Source organism: Pleurodeles waltl, chromosome 5, assembly GCF_031143425.1.
Source record: "Pleurodeles waltl isolate 20211129_DDA chromosome 5, aPleWal1.hap1.20221129, whole genome shotgun sequence".
Classification (NCBI taxonomy): Eukaryota; Metazoa; Chordata; class Amphibia; order Caudata; family Salamandridae; genus Pleurodeles; species Pleurodeles waltl.
This window is the reverse complement of record NC_090444.1, coordinates 1294766349-1294788789: the sequence shown is the minus strand read 5'-3', so window position 1 is coordinate 1294788789 and position 22441 is coordinate 1294766349. Positions and strand designations below refer to the sequence as shown.

Genomic DNA, 22441 nt, shown 5'->3' with positions numbered 1-22441 from the left:
CTGACGCCTTGTCCCGTCAATAGTCTACCACATTGCCTGCAGTTCAAACCTCCAGAGCTATCATTGCTCCTGACAAGGTCCTATGTATCATAAAAACAGAAGATTTCTTTGAAGACATCCGCAATTCATTCACTGTTGAAAAATGGCAGGCGTGGGCCCAAGCAGATCCGAAAAGATCAATCAAGCAAGGATTACCCCTTTCACAATGCTCGTTTGTTCGTGCCCACTACCAAACTTCGCAAGATAGTGTTTCATTGGTTGCATGTTATACCTACAGCAGCTCACCCTGGTACTCCTAAAACTCTTGAATTAATCCAACGCTATTTTTGGTGGCCTACCTTAACAAAGGATTTAAAAACAATGGTAAACAACTGCGAAGTCTGTGCTCGCACGAAAACAAGTCATTCAAAACCGAAAGGGTTGTTACACCCACTGCCAACCCCAAGTCGTCCGTGGGAACACATCTCTTTAGACTTTATTACAGGTCTGCCAGTGGTTCAACAGCATTCAGTAATTCTGGTGGTAGTAGATAGTCTCACGAAATATGGACATTTCATTGCCTGTAAGAAATTACCCACCTCTAGTTAACTGGCAACTATCTTACTGAATAGAGTGGTTCGTTATCATGGACTGCCAAAAGTGATCCTCTCCGATCGGGGATCGCAATTTGCCTCCAACTTCTGGAAGACATGGTGTAAAACACTCCAAGTGACATCTACCCTATCTACTAGCCACCATCCTCAAACAGATGGTCAAACGGAGAGACTAAATCAGACTTTGAAGCAATACCTACGTGCTTACGCTGAAAAAGCACTTAATTCATGGACATCAATGCTCTGGTTAGCTGAGTTAGCCTACAACAACTCCTTCCACACGTCTACTGGCGTTACACCCTTCTTTGGTTTGTTTGGCTATCATCCTGACACCTTGCCCATCACAATTCCTCAAGAAAGTTCTCTCACTCCAGCTGTGTCAGAAATCATTTAACATTTGCATCAAACTCAGAAATCGATTCAACAACATTTAGAAAAAGCCAAAAAAAAATACAAAAAGCATTATGACAAGAAACATTGTGAGGGACCGCAGTATCAACCTGGTGACAAAGTGTGGCTTTCCACAAAACATATAGACTTCAAGAAGAAGCACATGTTCAACCCCAAATTTATAGGTCCTTACACTGTTCTTCAGCAAATCAATCCTGTGACCTATAAACTACAATTGCCAAAATCATTACGGATTCATCCAGTGTTCCATACTTCTCTCTTAAAAAAGGCAGTCCAAAAGGTCCACCCTCATACAGCTCCTGTTCTAGTACAGGGGGAAGAAGAATATGAAGTCAAGAAAGTGTTGGACTCTAAACTGAGAGGGCGTAACCTATGGTACTTAATCTCATGAAAAGGTTATGGCCCTGAAAGTAATTCATGGGTTTCCGCATCTGAAGTTCATGCTCCAGTACTTGTGAGACGCTTTCATCGTCTCAATCCAGATAAACCAGGCCCTAGAGCGCGCCTGGGAGAGGGGAGTACTGTCAACACCAGGACAGTGCACGCTCTACGGGCATCTAGAATGCAAAAACCCAACACTCGCAAGATAATCTAATTTATGCATTGTGATGATATGTTATTGTTTAACCATTTGCATTGCAGAATTCCATCCAAAAGATTCATTTTTAAGGTGCTTATAAATACTGTACATTTGCAATATATTGCTGCAGACATTCAGATTGTGTTAGGGTGTGGTCCCTTTCCAGGGCCTTCTAGAGACTTTCCCTGCAACATGCCTGGGCGTGGTTCTAGGCTGGGCCAAGACTCTATAAAAGAGAGTCAGCCCAACTTCCAGTGCTCACTATTCAGAGGTCCCGGTGCAGAGCAGCAGCTTCTTCCTGAGCTCCTGTCCCGGCGGCCTATTTGGATTTTCCAGTCTTCTGCACTCATCTCTCATTGGTGATCACTGTTTCCAGGCGGTAAGACGGTGTTTGGACATTTCCCAACACCGTAATTGAGAATTTTCATATTCTTGATTTTAATTCTTAAATGAATAACAGATTACTTGTGTGCTGCCATTTTTTGACATTTGTATGGTGGTTTGCAAATAGGGAGAACGCGCAATTTATTCCATAAAGATTTGACTTCGTTATTACATTGTTGTTCATTGCGCGCTGATATTTCTTGACATTTAAATGATGTTTTATGAGTTGGCAAGACGTGCAACTCGTTTCATGAGCATTTAACTTTGTTGTTCATTGCGCGCTACCTTTTCTTGACATTTACATGGTGGCATTCGAATCAGCGAAACGCGCGATTCACTTCTCGTGTGTAATTCATGCTGTTCATTGTGCGCTACCATTTTCTGGCATTTACATGGTGGCATTCGAATCGGCAACACGCGCGATTCTTTCCTTGAGTGTTTTTTCATGTTATTCATTGTGCGCTACCATTTCTTGGCATTTGCATGGTGGCATTTGAATCGACAAGACGCGCAATTCTTTCCCTGAGTGCTTTTCATGTTGTTCATTGTGCGCTACCATTTCTTGGCATTTGTATGGTGGCATTTGAAGCGGCAAGACGTGCAATTCTTTCCTCGTGTATAAATAATGTAAATTACTGTGCGCTACTATTCTAAGACATTTTCTTGGTAGCATTTCAAGTTGACACGTTGCGTGATTTATTCCTTGAATCTACGTTGTGTGATTTCATGGTGCACAATCCTTTATGGTGTTTAATACTCATATAAAAATCTGCAATGTGTGCAATTCACTTCCCAATGTTTTTTCTGAGATGAACACAACAATACCAGAGTTCTAGATGTAATGCTGTGTGTTCCTGATATATATTCTTAAAAGGAGATTCATATGGTTGTTTAGAAATTGCTCAGAGTGTTTCCTGATTCTCATGCTAAAGAAAGTACTCGAATCTGAAAGTCCTATTTAACTTTTCCTGTTTCCTCCTCAGGCATTCGGTCATCTAAAGCCTAGTCAGTTTTAGGACTATTTTAGGGTTTTTCATGTTTTTTCGGAAAAGACGAAGCTTAGAGTTGTAGCATGGTACTGATTTCATGAGATATAATTTTGATGTTGTGTTTTAACCTTTTGCTTCCTACAGGTCTCCTTCCCAGCTGTTCCCGTCCTAATCCCCTTTTCCCCACTTGGACTCTCTTAGACTCTGTGATAAATCTAATCAGAGTATTGGAGCTGTCTTGTGGTGGAAGTGTTGGGAACATGCACAGACCCCGAGGATCTGGTGACTCTGACACAATGACCACAAGGCCCCCTCCAGAACCAGTGGAAGAAGCCATCCACTCACCCCATCCTTGCCAGGATGAAGCACACTGGGCACAAGGCCTCCTCCTGAACCAGTGGGGAAGCCATCCACTTGAGACTGTGGCCTTGCACTCCCCAGGACCAAGCAATGGGCAAACCACCCACTTGAGAGACCGTGGCTTTGCACTCCCCAGGACCAAGCAGTGAGCAAACCACCCACTTGAGAGACTGTGGCCTTGCACTCCCCAGGACCAAGCAGTGGGAAAACCACCCACTAGAGATACTGTGGCTTTGCACTCCCCAGGACCAAGCAGTGGGCAAACCACCCACTTGAGAGACTGTGGCCTTGCACTCCCCAGGACCAAGCAGTGGGCAAACCACCCACTTGAGATACTGTGGCCTTGCACTCCCCAGGACCAAACAGTGGGCAAACCACCCACTTGAGAGACTGTGGCCTTGCACTCACCAGGACATCGCACAGGACATGTAGACCCCTATAGGACAAGTGGTGTTGTATCATCTTCTGGCTGAGGTGTCCCCCCGTTCCCCGTCCCATTGAGGTGCCTGTGTATTTTCGACCTGATGCCCCGGCAGTGTTCTCCCCGTGTTGTTGCAGGAGTCAAGTGGGGCCGTGGCCTATGTGATGTGGCCATGTGGCCCACGGACATTGTGGACTGGGCAGTGTCTATCCATTTGTATATATGTATATACTGTTTTGATTTTAAAGCACGATTTTCTACACTTTTATCTTATTACACTCACTTTAATCAATTATTTTTGTCCTTGCATTATTCCCAAGTGGTACGGGGTGAATATGTAATGTTACTGCATCTGGTTATGTGTATGGTGTTGGGGGTGTTGCGTGTGTGTATCATTCTTTTTCCTTCCCCCCCTCCCCTGCGTGCTAGGCAGCAGTACTCACCGGGGTCGTCTTCGCCTGCGTTGGTGTTCATAGTGAAGGAGATAAACGAGCATGGGGAACACCTGCAACTTGGTCTTCATGGCGGCGTGGTTCTTCCTTGTGTCTTCAGGGGTGAGTCCTTTGCCTTCTGTGTACTGTTTCCGCCGTGCTTTTGATGTCGTTGGTACCGCCCAGGAAAATGTGGCGGATAGGTGTGTCATAATAGTGTGGGCAGTACATTGTCTTCCGCCTGGCTGTCGGCGGTTACCGCCATGGTGCTTGTTGCTACCGCCATGCCGGTTGGCGTGTTAAAGTGGCTGTCTGAGCAGTTTCCGCTGTGGTCATAATTCCATTTTTGTTACCGCCGGCCTGTTGGCGGTATTACCGCCGCTTTATCCCCGACTGCCAGGGTTGGTGTTGAGGGCTAAAATGTCTCTGTTCCTCATACGATATCTTAATGACCAAACGTTAATTATCAGCAATTACATTTTTTTTTTTTGCACATTTGTTTATTCTTATTTAAAGTAATCATTTCAAACAGTACAGAAGCCTCACAAGAGGCAGAACAATAAACAGCAACATAACAATAAAGCAGATTCCCCAGAAAAATCTTGCAGTTTTTCAACAGGGGTGACAGCAGCTCCCACAGTAATCCATCCCACAGGGGGAGGGGAAATAAATAACGAATGTGGGGGCTGAAGTCTCTGAGGGGACAAGTGGGGAGTGAGGGGGAGGGGGACACCATGCATCACCTCAGTAGACAAGTTTTGGGGCTTGTGTCTGTACGATCTGAGTACCCCCTGGCCACAGGGATAGGGTGAAGAGCCCCCACCCTGTTGTCTCCAGCATCCTCCACCCTGATATGCACAGCCACAGCACCTCTAGGTGTCAATCATCTCCATGGGGCCCGACTGTCATCCCGAATTCGCAAGGGTGTAACCGCTTTGGCAGAAACCTCAGGGGCAACACCAGACCCGGGTCCATGTGGACGCGAAGCTGGTCCAACAACCGCCAACACGTTGGTACTCTCCTCCACCAAGCGGTTCACCATAGTGCCCCACAGCTTCAAATCTCGTTCCGCATGTTCGTCCATGCGGACCTTTCAGAGCTGTAATTCTACAGCCACTGTCCATTCTAATAAATCAGTCCGCCTCTTATTTCAGGTTGGTGGGGTCATGCTGGCCCAATGAATGGTGATACGTCACCTCGCAAGCGCTAGCCCCTACTGGGCAAATCGATATGCCATTTCTTTGTCTATCTTGGGGAGAGGTAACAGGCCCAGCAATCAATGTCGCACTGTGTGGTCAACCTTAACCGCTGTTGTTCTACCCACCACCCATATTATCTCAATCCAAAAGGAAGTTGCAGCATCCTGCATTCCCATGTGACATAGCTAAACGAGGCTGGAGACACGCAGCAGCATAAACATGTGGCTGGATGTATAAGGTGAATTCTATGCAGTTGCTGATGTGCCAGGTATGCTTTGTGCAGGTAGTAAAAGTATGGCAATTTAAGCCTGGTGTTGCTGGACACCTCCTGCACTAGTGCCCAGGCCCTGGTCCACTCCTGCTTAGTGAGCCGTGTCTATAGGTCCACATCCTAAACTCTGCGTGTCAACGAAACGTCTGTCTGTCCTTCTTAATTGTAGCATATAAGGGGGAGAGGATACCCCTGGCATAGCCAGGGTACAGCAGCATCTGTAATAGATTGGATTTGTCAGGTTCCCCTGGGAATAATATCCAAAATATCCAAATCTCCAGAGGCTGTACGCGATATGCTGGGATACTGCAGCAATTGCCCCCAGCCAACTCCAAAATGAGCCCCAGCCTCTTCCAGGGACACAGAGAGCCATTATGATACAGGCCGCCTGCTCTGTGACAGCCACTTGCCAGCCAACTCGAAAATCCATTGAGTTTCTTATGTGCTCAAATGGGCGAAGCCACCAAATTGGGTGATGAAGAGCGTAAGGCTTCCGTCGCAGCAACTGTATGGCCGCCCATCCCCATGCCCGGGCAACCTGCGAAACAGCAAAGGGGATGCCTGCCAGAAGTCTGGAACCATACATAAGCAATTTTGGGATCTCGGCTAATCCCACCGAGCCCTCAAGCCAACTTTTTCTCCCAGTTGGGGACGTCCCTGCACAACAGGACTGAATTTTGAAGCAGGCCCACCAGTTTGTATAACTGGAGGTCTGGGAAGCAAAGGCTCCTCAGACCACTAGGCGTACTCTACATCTCCCTCCTGCCCAGATCAGGGACAACAGTAACCTGTCCAGACGACAAAATAAAGACAACAAACGAGTTCTGCATTGTGTAAAGGCAGGGAGACGAGCAGGATCATCTTGCTCAGGGCAACTCTACCCATAATTGAGAGCGGAGGCCGAGAGGCCATCAAGCACTCTGCCCATATTTCAATTGTACTGTAGGTGGGGAATTTAGGTTACCTGCATCCCCAGATATGAAAACGCACAGGTCTCCCAGGTTAGGCCCACCTCTGGGGGGTCGGAGGCTGCAAGTCCAGCCAGGGAAGGGGAGGACTACTGTCTTACTCCAGGTTAACTGGCAACCTGAGACCACCCCAAACCTGGCCATATGGCGCACAAGGAGGAGCACTGAGCATTCTGGGTCTAACACATATCAGGGTGTCATCAGCATACATTGACACAATATGTGTCGTGGTGCCCACCAATATACCCCAGTCCTCAAGTTCTGTCCAGAGACATATCGCCAGTGGATCCATGGCGAGTGCAAACAAGAGCGGCAACAGCGAGCATCCCTGCTGCGTACCGCCCTCTATACAGAAGGAGTCGGAAACTACCTGTCCTGTGCGCACTCTTGCTCTTGGTGACATATATAATAGGTGAGGCCATGACGGGAAACTCAGCCCAAAGCCCATTCGAGTCTTCACCTCCCGCAGAAAATACCAGGACAGGGTGTCAAATGCCTTTTTGATGTCCAAGGCGATCAATGCTGCCCGCATCCCTGTGCCACAAGTCTTGTGCAGCACGTGGGACAGCTGCCACAGTTTCATGTGGGTGCCCCTCCCTGGCATAAACCCACACTGGTCTTCATGGACTATATTGGTAATCACATGGCCTAATCACATTGCTAGCACTTTAGTGAGTAGTTTTACATCTACGGTAAGCATAGACAGCGGCCAGTAAGAGCCAGGATCAACGGGGTCCTTGCCAGTTTTTGGTATATGATTATTAGGGCTTTTCGCATGTGCGCTGGTAGTGCGCCCTTTTCATGCGCTTCGTAGAGTGTCTCTGGCAAGCCAGAGAGGAGGGAGGCAGAGTATACCTAAAAGATTTCAGCCGGGAGCTCATCAGGACCCAGGCATTTACCACGGGACAATTCTCAGAGAGCATCTTGTTGCTCCTCCAGTTGTATGTCTCCTTCTAGACCTTTTGCCTGTGTCTCTGTCACCCTGGGGATCAGAAGCCCATAAAGGAACTCACCCACCGCTGGGATGTCCACGCATGCCTGTGATGCGTATACTCCCATCAGGTGGTCCCATAGCAGAGAGTTGATCAGCACTTGTCCCACTACCATGCCTCCATCTGGCCCACGAAGAGAAAGACTCAGTGGTAGGGGTCTCTCACGCTTAAGCTGCCAGGCCAACATGCATTCTGACCGAACCCCCCCCCCCTCAGTGTAACCGCTGTCTATAATCTTTCCGTACATAACAATCCAGTCTGTCCCAGGTGGCCTTGACAAGCCTATGTGCCTCTAGGAGTTCTGCAAGTCCAGTGGACTGCCCACCCCCCCAATCTCTGAAGCCTGTTCTGTAAGCGTTCGCTCCAGTTTCTTTCCGATGCCATAGGACTTACTTGCCCAGAATAACCATCTTAAGGGTTCCCCATTCAGCACCCCGCATCTGAGTGGTGTCCCAATTTGTGCCAAAGAAACCTTGCAGCGCCCCCAGCATACCTACTCTGCATTCAGGGTCCCCAAGTGTATCAGGCCTCAGACGCCACAGGGGGATAGCCGGCTTATGGGCGCGCATCCCGCATTCCAATAACAGGGGGGCATGATCTGACAGAAAAAGCACCTTATAGATTGTCCTCTGGACATTTAAGGTGCCGCTGTTTGCCAGCAGAAAGCAGTCCAATGGACTACTTTAAAACTTTATTGCATGATTAATGAAAAATGTTGCACAATGTACAATAAAACCAGTCCCCACCCCTAAAATACATTTGTGGAGTCCAGTTGTGTATTATTCCCACACTGTACCCCCATTAAACACATATAAATAGCTCAAACCATGTGTTATGCTAAAATACATTCGTACAGTACCTAAAAGAAGTCCACTGGTCCATCAGCCTAAGATTCTACAATCATAGGAGTCCAGTTATATACCCTGCTCGTTTGTCAATTATACCTTTGCACATGGCTCAAACTTCAAGCACTCACGTAGAGTATAGTACAAATGCTGGCTTCCATGTACCCCACTTATTAACCACACAAAGGGGATCTGATCTATCGCAGAATCATACGTTGGCTTAATGACCCTACACAAAGTGCAAGTGCTGCTGTCCCATGGATCCTTATATCATAGTAATATTAGAGTTCTATTTCACTGCAGTCACAAGCCTGGAATCCCAAGGCATCTCTCTATAAGAAATGACGAACGGTTGGAAGCCATTTCGTCCACAACCCCCCAGTTGAAGCTGCCATGGGGAGTTTGTCTCTCGGGGTTTGATGTAAACCAAGATATAAGAGTGCAAATGCTAATGTCCATGTACCCCTTCTACCTAATCATGGGAGATCTATTTCACTACAGTCACAAGCCGAGAACCCAGAAGCATCTCTTTATAAGAAGTTGACTAAATTAGTTGGAAGATAGGAGCCGTTTCGTCAGCAGAGTTTCTGTGTAGGTCGTGGCCTCTATGTCGATTCCCGCCCTTATTTGGCCTCGTGCACACTATAGTGCCTTTCTCACTGAGCAAAAACATTTCCCAAAGCAGGCCAATTCCATGGGGACCACTGTAGTAAATATATGGCTTATTGCTTCTTTACATGTTCTCAGCTCATGTTTCAGGAACAAGGGTTTTAAGAGCTGACGTCTCTCTGAGCCAGACATCGTCAACAACATACCAGGTGTGCTATCGTCTCAGAGTGATATTGACACAGGGTGCATTCCTCCGAATACCCCTGCAAACATTTCTATTTATGCCTATAGTCCCAAATAAGGAGAGTTAGAAGCCGCATTTGCAAGATGTTCAGGAATGCTCAAGCTCCTACTGGCACTCTCATATAAGGCTGGCTTTTTGTATTTGCATAAGATTTGTGTAAATCCACGGCTCCACTGATATTTCTTATTGTAGAGCTATCATTTTCCTTGGAGACTTGAGAGCCCAGTTCTTTCAACCTCTTCTTCACTTGGTGTTAGCTTTATGGACACTCTGGTAGAACTTAATCATGTCAGTTTTGCACATTATATCCATTTTTACTATTTCTAGCTCCAGTCGTATCCCTGTGTGTCTAGTTGGCCTGGGGATATGAAATACCCTTTTGCAAACCCTCATCTGGCAATTCTCCAATGAAGTTGTTAATCTGCCCGGAAATGCAAGATGACCATAGGAAATTGCAGATAGTAATTTCGCCTTTATCACTCTCCTTATTGGCTCTGATGTCAGTACCTTTAGCCAGCAATAGAGTTTTGCTAGAGCATAAGAGATTTTCTCGGATTTGGCTGTCAGTGCCGCTACCTGGTTCAATGTTTTCCCTATGTTGGATAGCTAGACTCCAAGGTAGCGGTACTTGTCTTCCGTCTCTATGTTTAGCGGACTGAGTTGCCAGACTGTTTGATGTTTATTTGCTTGGCGGCCAAAGACCAGAACCTTGGTTTTTGCAGCATTTGCTCTTAACGCATTTTTTTCATTGTAGCTGCGTAGTATGTCCAAACCCCTTTTTAGCCCCATCTGGGTTTGGGCGAGGAGGACCAGGTCATCCGCACATTGGATTATAGGCAACACGGTTCGACCCTGTCTCGGTGGCAACGTATTTCCTCTGAGCAGTTCTGTGCCCAAATCCACCATATACAGATTAAAAAGGGTGGGAGCAATAACACAGCCCTGTTTTATAGGCATTGCACCTGATACTACCAAGCACCTCTTGCACTGCTTTAATGGCGACGGGTGTTACAGTATCATCTGGAGCCTCATCCTCTAGATGCCCACCAGTACTACCCTGGTTGTTTGCATACTTTTGATCCACATACAGAATCCACATGTGCCTTTCCCATTCGCTGGCCGAGATCACATTGGCTGTGGTTGCGGACACATGTAGAAGGTGGTTAACATAATCCCAGAATTCTCTGCTTTTACTCGGTTGCAGTAATGCCACTAGTCAATTTCAATATTCTTCGGCTGTAGGGTCCATGGTACATTCTGCCGGCCATTTTGAATTGGGCGGCCCAGGGTCGTGGCTCTCACTGGGGCCGCCAAGGATCAGAGGTGGGTCCGCGCTGCACCCAATGTGGCTCCCCCATGTCCATCTCACTCAGAAAATAGGGTTACAGTGTCCATGGGACACCAGGGTGGCAGGATCATGGACGATGAAGTAGCAGGGCCAGGAGCTCGTACTCAGTGCAGCCGGTTGGCCATCTTGCTGACCACCCACCCCCCAGTGATTACATAATTTAAATCTGCTATTAATTATTTTTTCTAGAAAAGAAAGCTACTGGCGAACCTGTTCAATGCTTGAATTTCTCTGAGATAAAACATCTCCCACTGCATGACAGGAATCATCCATCTCAATAATAAAAGGACATTCTGGGAATAAAGTAAAAGATTGCTTATTCCCTCTGAGGCACACAACTATGGTATTCATCAGGGTTGCCGGACCTCTCACTCTCATCGCTTTCTTGGCCAGAAACAAACATGTCCTTTATAATAGACCTTGTTTCCAGAGGGGAATAAATCATATATTTATGTAAATGTATCTTATTCTAATGAGCAAGAAATTTCCAAGTTAGAAATATCTTATGCAGATGTTTTGCACAAATGTAAATCATAAGAAAGAACTGCATTAATAAAGAAAGAAAAGAACCTTCTGCACTTGGATGAGGCAAAATTGAAACTCCAGAAAAACACTGCTTGAAAATTACAAAGCCAGGACCGCCTTCCTTTGACTAAAGAAATACTGTTCCCTTTTATATTAAATTGGTAATGGGTCTTATTATTTAAGAAAACTAAGTAACGAACCTCCTATAAAATTGCAAAGCCCAAAAAGCTTTGTATAGCCTTGACTGAAGTTGGCGTAGACCACTGAACAATTACTGACACTTTATCTATCTTACTGCCCTTAGATGTAATTATCTACCCCCCAAAGTCTGCTGCAGTAGTGTGAGAAAGGCATGTTGGACATCGTGGAAAATGTGTCCTAAAATGTTCTCAGTACCTCATCTATAAAGTAGTGAAATGCTGCAAGAGCACTGCGGAGTCCAAATGCATGACCTGGTATACTAAGAACCCAAACTTAGTAGAGAATGCAGTTTTCTATTCATCATTCTCTTGTACACTGAACAGAAGGTAAGCTTCCTTGAGATTCAACTTTGTGAACATTTCTGTGTATTGAACCTGATCTAACAGAACAGATATTACTGGCAAGGGGTAATGACACTTCACTGTTGTTCTCCTGAGGTCTCTGCAGTCTATACAAATTTGCAGCTCACCCCTTTTTGAGAAACAAGAAGCAGAAAAGAAACAGGAGACTGAGGGTGGTCTAATAAATCCATTAGCCACATTTGAATCTAAGTACTGCCTAGATACTCAGTCATAACATCTGTATAGAGGTAACCCATTTGTCCTTTCCTTAGTGAATACATAACTATACTCTTCAAGACAAAGGGGTAGTGAAAGACACAATCAATAGCTGGTATAACAATTCCGATATGCACGTTAGAAGGACGACTTGTTTTGTGTTTGCTTGGGATCATAAAACTAGTCTGACTGAATCTGAATATTAACTGAACTGTCCTTTCTGAATATTAACTGAACTGTCCTTTCCGCCCAATCAGTAAGAGGATTATGTGAGGTCATTCAAGACATCCCAAAACTTACTTTGAAGTGAGAAGCATTCATAAAGCAAAAGCAATATGTTTCTGATAATCCAAGACACTCAAAAAAACTCCTGTATGTACAAAACTTCAATGATTCAGAGGATACAATGGAACCACCTAAACCTTCTCAGAAACCATTTTCAAAGGTTAAGCAAACTTGATATCCATATAGTTTCTAAGGAGCTACACATCTAAAAGCACCCAAATCACCTTTTCTTGACATTCTGACAAAAGCACCCTGATGAAAATGATTATATAAGATAGCTTTAAAGAATTCATTACCAACCTTTATTTAGATTTCGAGTTTGGCGGAAAGGGTGCTCAGTCACAACAGCCAAACTCTCCAACTTAGTCTTGGTCCGATTTAGGGCTTGATGGACCAACAGTATTTCGACGATGGTGCCTAATGTTACTCTGTAGCTGACATTCTAATCTGACTGCTCGGTAGGATAAAAGAAGACAAAAGTAAGCCATTTGACAACCTACCACCCCCAATTTACTGTTGGTGGTGTATTGCTTATTTTATGCTGTCCGTCACTGCTTGGAAGCCTTTTTCCATGGTGTGGGGGGGTCATTGTTTAATTTTAACTCTGGTAAAAAGTGTCAATAGGGTGGGGGCCATTAGTTTTACATTTTTCAAAAAACAAATATGAGCTTTGGGAGTTTGCTTTTGAAACATATGAAACGTTGAAAAGGCCTGAGGTTGACCTTCACGTTTGACAGAGTTATCTATCAAACTTTTCCCATGTTGACAGGAACTGCCATGACAGCAGTTTCTATCAATGTACAGAGATGACGACGAGGCCCACACACATCGGTATATTTAGTGGACAGAATATCCATTAGTAAGATACTTTGTCACCTGACGAACATTAAACAATCTGCCAAACTCTAAATCCGGCCATTAGGACAAGGATTATAGTTTGGCAGGCAACCGTCAGCCAAATTTACAAATCACTGCTTGCCCAGCAATGATCCATGTACTCTGATCACTGCCATGGTGGTTCCTTTCAAGTTTCAAAAAGGTTGGTGGATGGCTGCCATCAGTTTTGAGGGCTGTCCACTAATCTTTTATCATTTTTTTCCTTCAAAGTTAATTCCCAATGTCGGGATTTGTTACTGAAAAACAAACTAAAGCCCCGTACATACAGGTAGTTTTTTTTCCTGGTGTGGCATCATTATTTGTTGATTTATGTCCCTCACCTCCAGGTTTTACCTGTGGTCAGGGTCAGAAAAAAGGATATCACACTTGTAAGGAAATGCCTCCTTGGCATGGTTGCCCCCTGACTTTTTGCCTTTGCTGATGCTATGTTTACAATTGAAAGTGTGCTGAGGCCTGCTAACCAGGCCCCAGCACCAGTGTTCTTTCCCTAACCTGTACTTTTGTATCCACAATTGGCAGACCCTGGCATCCAGATAAGTCCCTTGTAACTGGTACTTCTAGTACCAAGGGCCCTGATGCCAAGGAAGGTCTCTAAGGGCTGCAGCATGTCTTATGCCACCCTGGAGACCTCTCACTCAGCACAGACACACTGCTTGCCAGCTTGTGTGTGCTAGTGAGAACAAAACGAGTAAGTCGACATGGCACTCCCCTCAGGGTGCCATGCCAGCCTCTCACTGCCTATGCAAGTATAGGTCAGTCACCCCTCTAGCAGGCCTTACAGCCCTAGGGCAGGGTGCACTATACCATAGGTGAGGGTACCAGTGCATGAGCATGGTACCCCTACAGTGTCTAAACAAAACCTTAGACATTGTAAGTGCAGGGTAGCCATAAGAGTATATGGTCTGGGAGTCTGTCAAACACGAACTCCACAGCACCATAATGGCTACACTGAAAACTGGGAAGTTTGGTATCAAACTTCTCAGCACAATAAATGCACACTGATGCCAGTGTACATTTTATTGCAAAATACACCCCAGAGGGCACCTTAGAGGTGCCCCCTGAAACTTAACCGACTGTCTGTGTAGGCTGACTAGTTCCAGCAGCCTGCCACACTAGAGACATGTTGCTGGCCCCATGGGGAGAGTGCCTTTGTCACTCTGAGGCCAGTAACAAAGCCTGCACTGGGTGGAGATGCTAACACCTCCCCCAGGCAGGAGCTGTGACACCTGGCGGTGAGCCTCAAAGGCTCACCCCTTTGTCACAGCCCAGCAGGGCACTCCAGCTTAGTGGAGTGGCCCGCCCACTCCGGCCACGGCCCCCACTTTTGGCGGCAAGGCTGGAGGGAACAAAGAAAGCAACAAGGAGGAGTCACTGGCCAGTCAGGACAGCCCCTAAGGTGTCCTGAGCTGAGGTGACTCTAACTTTTAGAAATCCTCCATCTTGCAGATGGAGGATTCCCCCAATAGGGTTAGGATTGTGACCCCCTCCCCTTGGGAGGAGGCACAAAGAGGGTGTACCCACCCTCAGGGCTAGTAGCCATTGGCTACTAACCCCCCAGACCTAAACACGCCCTTAAATTTAGTATTTAAGGGCTACCCTGAACCCTAGAAAATTAGATTCCTGCAACAACAAGAAGAAGGACTGCCTAGCTGAAAACCCCTGCAGAGGAAGACCAGAAGACAACAACTGCCTTGGCTCCAGAAACTCACCGGCCTGTCTCCTGCCTTCCAAAGAACTCTGCTCCAGCGACGCCTTCCAAAGGGACCAGCGACCTCTGAATCCTCTGAGGACTGCCCTGCTTCGACGACGACAAGAAACTCCTGAGGACAGCGGACCTGCTCCAAAAAGACTGCAACTTTGTTTCAAGAAGCAGCTTTAAAGAACCCTGCAACTCCCCGCAAGAAGCGTGAGACTTGCAACCCTGCACCCGGCGACCCCGACTCGGCTGGTGGAGAACCAACACCTCAGGGAGGACCCCCGGACTACTCTTCGACTGTGAGTACCAAAACCTGTCCCCCCTGAGCCCCCACAGCGCCGCCTGCAGAGGGAATCCCGAGGCTTCCCCTGACCGCGACTCTCTGAAACCTAAGTCCCGACACCTGGAAAAGACCCTGCACCCGCAGCCCCCAGGACCTGAAGGACTGGACTTTCACTGCAGAAGTGACCCCCAGGAGTCCCTCTCCCTTACCCAAGTGGAGGTTTCCCCGAGGAAGCCCCCCCTTGCCTGCCTGCAGCGCTGAAGAGATCCCTTGATCTCTCATTGACTTCCATTGCGAACCCGACGCTTGTTCTAACACTGCATCCGGCCGCCCCCGCGCCGCGAGGGTGAAATTACTGTGTGGGCTTGTGTCCCCCCCGGTGCCCTACAAAACCCCCCTGGTCTGCCCTCCGAAGACGCGGGTACTTACCTGCTGGCAGACTGGAACCGGGGCACCCCCTTCTCTCCATTGAAGCCTATGCGTTTTGGGCACCACTTTGAACTCTGCACCTGACCGGCCCTGAGCTGCTGGTGTGGTAACTTTGGGGTTGCTCTGAACCCCCAACGGTGGGCTACCTTGGACCAAGAACTGAACCCTGTAAGTGTCTTACTTACCTGGTAAAACTAACAAAAACTTACCTCCCCCAGGAACTGTGAAAATTGCACTGTGTCCACTTTTAAAGTAGCTATTTGTGAATAACTTGAAAAGTATACATGCTATTGAAATGATTCAAAGTTCCTAATGTACTTACCTGCAATACCTTTCAAACAAGATATTACATGTTAAATTTGAACCTATGGTTCTTAAAATAAACTAAGAAAATATATTTTTCTATAACAAAACCTATTGGCTGGATTTGTCTCTGAGTGTGTGTACCTCATTTATTGTCTATGTGTATGTACAACAAATGCTTAACACTACTCCTTTGATAAGCCTACTGCTCGACCACACTACCACAAAATAGAGCATTAGTATTATCTCTTTTTACCACTATTTTACCTCTAAGGGGAACCCTTGGACTCTGTGCATGCTATTCCTTACTTTGAAATAGCACATACAGAGCCAACTTCCTACAACACTTTCCAATCTTCCTCCAAAAGCCCCTACCTTGCCAAGCTTTTGAAAGAAGCTTTCCATCAATGGAGACAATGAAGGTTCTGTCAATATAAAGTGGCAGTTGTCCCAGGAGGACCGTATGTTGGCATACATTACAACCCCATCGCAAATGTGACCCTGTCTTCCAAACTTTGAATCTGACCCTTAATTTCTTCACTCAACAAGGCAGCTCCTTTAATCATCAAGGAATCTAGTTTTCTGCTGGCTGCAGCCTTTAGAGAGCAACTTTACTGATGCTTGGTTTTTAAAGAATGTGACCTTCCACAATATAAGCAAAACCTTTGTTTAAATCTCCTTTGTCTCTCTTCTTTAGATGTAGGTCTCCTGAGACTGCCTAACTGCATGAGCTCAGAAATCTCAATAACTCCACTCTCTTAACTTATGCCGGATTACTAATACTGTACTGTAGTCTTTACAGAACAATGTTAAGCTAATTAATGATCCAATTTATCACTGCTAACTCTATAAGCTCATCAAACTGAGTAGGGGGATGAACAGCTTGTGCCAAGACATCCTTCAATTCACTTTATAGGTCTTGATAGACCCTGTCAACTACCAAGCATTTAAATGTGGTAATATAAATTAACAGATCTTGGGAGCCTGTATTAGATTTAGAAGCATACTGACTAAACAAAGTGTGTGTGATTTCCTGAATGTTTCTATTTCTGATCACACAAAACAGAAAAAGGTGCAACTGACACATTGAGAAATAGTGCAAACCTTTCGGGGTTTTTATAATATTTTTTTGGTGGTGATAAAGGTATGATCTCAGTTACAATATAACACAAACTTGCACAAAACATGGTGTCTCTCAAAGAAAGTGCTGATGCCCAGAAATCAGAGTTCTGAGAATCTGTGGGCAAATGTAATTGATTAGCATCCTTCTTCTCTGATATATCAACTATCTCTTGTTTCACTACAGTTAGTTCTAAATGTAGTACCTTATTCTCTGATTAAAAAAATGAAATTGAAATTTATTGATAGCCTCTAATATTTGTAACTGACTGCAAGAATCCATTGCTCAAGATGGATGACAATGTGGGCTAAGCAAACTGTTGGCACTAACCTTGTACTCTTGATCCGACTGAAGAGATTTACATGTCCATCTCTCACTGTTTGCACACCAGTGGCCTCATATTCAAGAATATGAGGGCCAGTGGTGGAAATGGAGCAAGGAGAATGGGATAAGAGAAAGAAAAAGGGACATTGGGATTGACTAATGTGACTCATCACTTCAGCTGGGCATGGATATCTGCAGGACATAATGACTGTCTAAATCAGAGATCTTAGTAACGTGAAACTCATGCATCTAACTGTAACAGTGAATGGCTGTACCTTAGAGATAGCTCTGCATAACCAACTCAGTGAACCTTGTAATTCCTGAAAACTAAATGTACATGAGATAAGAAGATACCAACACTTCTCTTTATGAGTAGGCTAACTGCCTCAAGCTTCGCCACTATGCACTCTCTGTGAAAATTACTTAGTTTTTATATTTGAATTGTGTGCCCTGCAAGGTGTTTACCTACATTAATGTTCTGTAACTAGTATCATAATACCTGTTCTAAATATTACTAGAACGCTAATACCTTGAGCACAGACTTGTGTAAACAACATGAACAACAAAGTCCTGACTTAAGAATCCTTCCTATTCGGTCACAGAAGAAGCCTCAAGTATAAAGTAACAATCCTACAATCTTTGTCAAAGGCAATATTAAATGTTTAAAATAGTTCAAAGTTTGTTTCCACAACTCAACCTGACGCATGATTCTCTGTATGCCCAATGTACTTCAAAAAACTTTACAGGAAGCAACTGTACGTTTTGAAAAAATAAATCTTCGACCCACGTAGCAAGGTCCTGGCTGCAGCAAAGCTGTAGCAAGGTTGCCTGTTGAAGATGCTGTAGGCCGTGAGGGACAATATGCCAAGACATTGAAGATGGTCACTGTGTCTCCAATGTATGAAGAGTTATTGGCCTGCTGGGAAATGTAGTTCATCGTGGGGGCAGTGTTGCATAGTACATCCTTTGGCATGTGAAACCTTACAACACACAGTGCTGACACTCTGCAATGGCTGTCATCCTTTCCTTCTATGAGATAGGCACAGTGTGATTGGGCTAGAAGTATCACACTTCAGTAGTCACCAAGTTTTAAGCGGTAATCAATGCCTTAGTCATGCCTTCTGACAGTGTGTCATTGGGTTGCCATTGCGTAGTGCATTCTCCAAACAGTTGATGCCCCACACTAGTCAGAAGCAACATTCTGTGAGGACCGCCAGCCTTTCTTTCTACAAGATGTACCAAGCATGAGAAGTTTTGGAGTACTGCTCCTCGATGCCCACCCATAAGAAGAAAGTCATACCTTGTGACATGCCTACTGAGTGTAAGCAGAGTAAAAACTGAGGAGGACTGTGATATATGTACAACATTCTCTACCGCCAACAAATTGCATCTTCATTCTCAGACCACATCCATAACCACTAGCAGTTCCATTTAAGCTGTAGTATTATGAAGATGATTGATTTTAATGTGCTGCTGCCACACATTCTTGCCTATTTTTGTGCTGAAGGTATTAAAGGTATTCAAGAATAAAGGATCTCTTCATTTGAGGGCAGCCCAAAACAGGTGCTTCTATAAGAAGGTCTAAAATGCCGCCATAGAACCAGTGACCCACATAAAGTGGATGCCTGTTTAGGAACACCTTTTTGAAACCAGTTGATTATGCTGCGGCAGAAATTAACAATCCCTAAGAATTATAAATTACACATATTTCAAGGGGTCAGACAATAAATCACAAGTCACATCTTCCTGCCAGTTGTCTAGAAGCCTTGATGAGATGATAACTCATGCATGCTCAGTTCTACATGCAAGCACTAAGTGACCAAGAATGATCTTCAAATGTCTTTCATGCTCTATCTCACTTTGTGAAAAGATTGGGGTTATGTTAATGACTACAATAACAAACATGTCTAGAAAGTCTCACAAAAGATAACTGACAAAGTACTGAAAAGCAGCAGAAGCATTATACTGTTGAAATGGCATAATGTAATACTTAACTAAGTCAAAGCAGGTAAGGGAAACTGTCTACCATTCAAACATACCTCTGTCTCACACTAGGCAGGTGACACAAAGCATAAACATTTTCCAACTTCACCTGGTCAAATAGGGTAGCAAATATTGGCAAGCAATACCTCATCTTTATTGTGGAGTTATTTAAGTCATGCAATCTACACATATTTAAATTCTCTGTTGGCCTTAGAAACAAATACATGGGAGGGAGGGAGTGGGAATTTGGATAGAGTGATATAAAAAAACTGATAGCCAGTAACTGCAGAGCTAAACTCATAGATTCAACTGATAACACTTCATTACAATTAAAAAGCTTACCTCTAGTAGAGTGACTGTGACCTGTGGTGCTCATCAGGGATCAATTCTAGCACCCATTATATTTAACTTGCATTTTCAGCCAGTGATGTCATTCCTTTGTGGGGTCTTCCATTTCTAGCCACAGATATGGGGGGCTATGTGAAAGTACAGTCATCAACAATATAATTACCCTACTTTCACTTACCCATCACCTCAGCAAGACAGAAAATGTTTAGGACATATAAATCAACCCTTACATGTCACACTTAAATCCGCTCTATATTGTACTGCTATACTATTTGCCCCTACAAAACAATTGATCCAATCTCTCTAGTACAAAGTGACCTGCACTGGCTACCCACCAAAGCGAAGATCAAATTCTGAGTCTACTGCCTGAATATAAAGACATTCATCAACAATATTTTCTGTATGACCAACTTACCTTCCATCTTGAGTGGATAAAATAATCTAAGGAGCAAGAACTCTTTATACATGGAAATAGAGATTCAGCCCTTCTCTAGCACAAAGTCAAACGTTCACAAGTGTTGCAACAATCCTTTGGAACTCTCTGCCACTGAAATTAGGAACTCCACCGGCTCTTATTTTGTTTCAGAAAACTGTTAAACTTGTGCCTGTTTTATGTGCCCCTGAACTATGGATGCAGTCAATGATGCATCTAACTCAACCTTACTGATATGTTGTTTGTTTGTTTTTATTGTCTTATTATTATTGTATAGATTCTAGGAGTTTGTAAGGCACCATGACAGCTTTTGGTGCAAATGATATGTTCAATAATCATAAAATAAATGGATGTCTTCTTGTAATTTTCTCCTTAGTTGTATTTCCAAGAAATATGATATGTAACTGAGAGGGCAACTTCTTTCCACCTCTATGAAGGCTACGTTGGATGAATGTGGTTTGAACTACAACTCTTATACATCCTAGCAGCCCCAACAGTTTGATAGAGAGCTGTAATAAAGCTAACCTAAAGAGCATCTTAGAAGCCCAGAAGGAGCCCAGGAGGAGGGGGTAGGACTGCCTCTTGCTTCTTGTCTCACGTTTTCCTATCCTGGGGTACCCAGAAAAGGAGTAGGTAAGTCATTTGAACTACTCTGTGGAGTATGTTGTACCATTACTCTAGTGAGAAAGACAGGGGAAAAGAGAGGTTTCCACCAACTAGGAGTTCAACTGCATGCTGGATTTGTGTACAACTATGATGCAACTTCACTGCAGTGAAAAAGGTCAGATAGGGTTTACAACGGGCAGGGTTGGACTGCTTTGCCTGCCTGTCTTCAATGACCCCTGTGTTAACCCTGCTATGTGTCTATGATACAAACAGAAGGAACAGTCTGCCTGTAAAGAGCAATACATTTTGGACGTTAAACAGGGTCCTAGAAAGCATCACAGCTGAGGTAATCAAGGTATCTAGAAATTCACATACAGTAATTGAAGCATACATGTAGAGAACAATGCTCATATATGGAAGGCCACAAGCAGGACAAATGAAATGTGTTAGTTTTGTGAAAGTCCTAAAAATAGGACATTTTTTATACTTTATACTTATTCTGCTTTTAAAAAAAGGAATGTAGATCATGTGTGAATAAATGTTATTTAACAAGACCATCCGCAGACAACGAAAGTGTAAGGTTAATTATGTAAATAACATGATTTCGATGATTAAGGTCAAGTTAAGGAAGATGGTCTGAGTACTTTTAGGCATCCATGGGTCATGTGTGTGTCGTGGCTGGAACAGAATGTACTATATTCCTGGAAATGTTTATTGCAGGTAAATTGAAGCACATTTTGAAACATTACTTGCTGGATCATGTTAATCTTGGAGGATATTGTAAGGAAGGGCTATTATAATTGGTAGGAATTTGATGTAATGTGAAAAAACAGCAGAAGGAAAGGGTGATGTGGCTAAAAGAGGAATTACCACTCGTAGATGGCCCATCAATGAGAATCTAGAATGACTTCAAATCTATGTTATTTTATTTTTATTTGTAGAGTGCACGACTCACCAGGAGGGCATCCTGGCACTGAAGCAGGAGCAATGTCTGGGTGAAAAGCCAGGTATTCAGTTTCTTTTGGAATTCAAGAACTGAGGAGGTGGCTCTGATGTGCATGTCATTCCAGGCTTTAGAAGCCAATTAGGGGAAGGCAGAACTGCTGGATCTGATAGGACTGTGGATGTTTATATGATTATTGAGGCATGTGGGGGCCAATGTTGTATAAGGCTTTGTTTGTGTGCATGAGAAGTTTGAGGAGAGCTAGTTTGTGGATTGTGAGCCAATATTTGCAGTGCAGCATGATGTGTGTATTAAGCCAGGCCACTAGGTTATGTTTGCTCTGGGGTCTTCCAGTCAGTTGAGTGTTGATTCCAGCACAGAGTGCATTGCCATAGTCCAGTTTGCTGGGTGACGGTTCTGCAAGTGGTGGTAGAGACACTTTTGAAGATCTTCTTGAGTATCTTGAGTGTGTAGAAGCAGGAGATGAACTGTGTTCACTTGGACAGTCATGACGAGTTGATTGTCGATTACTATTCTGAGGTTCTTTACATGAGTTACCCAGAGGGGTGTCAGTCTGAGTTTGGACTCCCAGAGCAAGATGTCTTTGTTGAAGATTACTACTTCCATCTTGTCTGTGTAGAACTTGAGGCTGTTGGTTTTCATCCATCTGGTGACTTAGGTCACGCAGGCAGAGAAATTAGTCAAGGTGTTTGGAGTCTTGCTGGAATGGGAAAGTATGCGCTTGGTGTCGTCAGCATGGGATTTGATGTTGATTCCGCCTGCAATACACTTTCTGCTTAATGTAATCTCCCTGAGACTTTTACTGGTTAAACCAGTCCCAGAAGTAAAAAAGTGTGTGAATT

The 22441-nt window shown here is 44.6% G+C and overlaps 1 long non-coding RNA gene across 1 annotated transcript in view; it reads right to left on the bottom strand.

Moving 5' to 3' along the window:
• The window catches only part of LOC138297378 (uncharacterized), a 138034-nt gene that overhangs the window by 100874 nt on the left and 14719 nt on the right, over nt 1-22441 (bottom strand). The window contains exon 2 of the long non-coding RNA XR_011204066.1: nt 19591-19724. This is a non-coding gene — a long non-coding RNA (uncharacterized lncRNA). The remainder of the gene's footprint in view (nt 1-19590; nt 19725-22441) is intronic.